Source organism: Cebus imitator, unplaced genomic scaffold, assembly GCF_001604975.1.
Source record: "Cebus imitator isolate Cc_AM_T3 unplaced genomic scaffold, Cebus_imitator-1.0 Scaffold1851, whole genome shotgun sequence".
Taxonomy (NCBI): Eukaryota; Metazoa; Chordata; class Mammalia; order Primates; family Cebidae; genus Cebus; species Cebus imitator.
This window is the reverse complement of record NW_016109166.1, coordinates 1-1,876: the sequence shown is the minus strand read 5'-3', so window position 1 is coordinate 1,876 and position 1,876 is coordinate 1.

The following is a 1,876-nucleotide window of genomic DNA, read 5'->3' as shown; positions in this document are numbered from 1 at the left end:
TTTTGAGGCGGAGTCTCACCCAGGCTGGAATGCAGTGTTGCAATGTCAGCCCACTGCAACCTCTGCCTCCTGTGCCCAGGCAATTCACCTGCCTCAACCTCCTGAGTAGTCGGGATTACAGGCATGTGCTACCATGTCCGGCTAATTTTGTATTTTTAGTAAAGATGGGAATTCACCATGATAGCCAGGCTGGTCTCAAACTTCTGACCTCAGCCCACCTCAGCCTCCCAAAGTGCTGATATTAGAGGTGTGAGCCACCACACCTAGCCATGACTTACTATTAATACCTGTTCATCTACTTTTTTTCTTTCTTTTTTCTGTCTCTCTTTTTTAAATAGAGTCAGTGTCTTGCCATGTTTCCCAGGCTGGTCTTAAACTCCTGGGCTCAAGCAATCTGCACACCTTGGCTTCTCAAAGTGCTGGGATTACAGGCATGAGCCACTGTACCCGGCCTTACTCTGAGACAAGATCTCACTGTCTCCCAGGCTGGAGTGCAGTGTGCAGTGGCATGATCTCACTGCAGCCTCGACCTCCTGGGCTCAAGCGACCCTCCCACCTCAGCCTCCTGAGTAGCTGGCACTACAGCACAGGTCACTACATGATGAGGTATTGTCATGTTGCCCAGGCTGGTCTCAAATTCCTAGGCTCAAGCTATCTGCCACCTTAGCCTCCCAAAGTGCTGACATTAGAGGCATGAGCCACCATGCCCAGCCATCATCTACTTTTTAATAATGCTTTCTAAAGGCCGTTTGTGGGTTTGTTCTTTTCCTCCATTGGAAAAGACAAATTTATCCTCAATGAGCTTAGAGGCAGTTTTGTTCTACAAAGTTTTCCACAGGTCTGAAATATGTTTTAGAGATGGGCTGCTAGTCTGCTGAATTACAGTTCAGTGGCCATTTATTCTTAAGTGCTGGGCTAGGGACTGCTGTGGGTAATGAGTTGAACAATAGGTTCTTGTCCTCTAGGAGAGAATCACATGGCTACACAGAGTATGTTAAGGCCACAGAAAAATCCACAGGAAGATTTACAGGGCTTTAAGGGAAAAAAAGATTGGTAGTATATTTGATTACAGTTATCAGGGAGACTTTCATGGCAGAGGAAACTTTGGGGTTGAGTATGGAATGTGTTACAGGATTTCGTAGGCAGACCCAGAGGAGCGGGAGAAAACAGTTCAGATTTTGATAACTTGGTTGCTGTAGAGCATTCTCAACCTAGGAGTGTGGCATTTGGTAAATCTGGATAAATCCGCATTAATAAACATAGTAGTTACCAAAGATAAGCGATCTTTTTGTAAGACCAGTGTGCAGGCAGTTTGGGAGGTTGAGGCGGGTGGATCACCTGAGGTCAAAAGTTCAAGACCAACCTGGCCAACATGGTGAAACCCCATCTCTACAAAAAGTACAAATATCAGCCGGGTGTGGTGTCCGGCACCTGTAATCCCAGCTATTCAGGAGGCTGAGGCAGGGGAATCACTTGAATCCGGGAGGTGGAGGTTACAGTGAGCCAAGATCATACCGCTGCACTCCAGGCTTTTGATCCTAGATGTGTCCCATCCTCTCGGGTTTTGTTTTGGCATTAGGCTTTCCACTTGCCTCATCCATCTTCTTATAAATGTTTTTGTTCAATGGTTGATTTACAGCTTTGAAACTCAAAGGAATGGACTGATGTTTATCTATGACATGTGTGGTTCTAATTATGCCAACTTTGAGCTGGATCTTGGCCAGAAAGTCCTAAACCTGCTGAAGGTAAGGCTGTGGGAGGGCCCTCTCAACTTTCCCTTTCAATACTTGGGATTTTTTAAATTATTATTCTTTGGGAACAGATTTAGGAGTGAGGCAAGCTTCAGACATTATGTTCTATGTAAAGGTCATCTGGA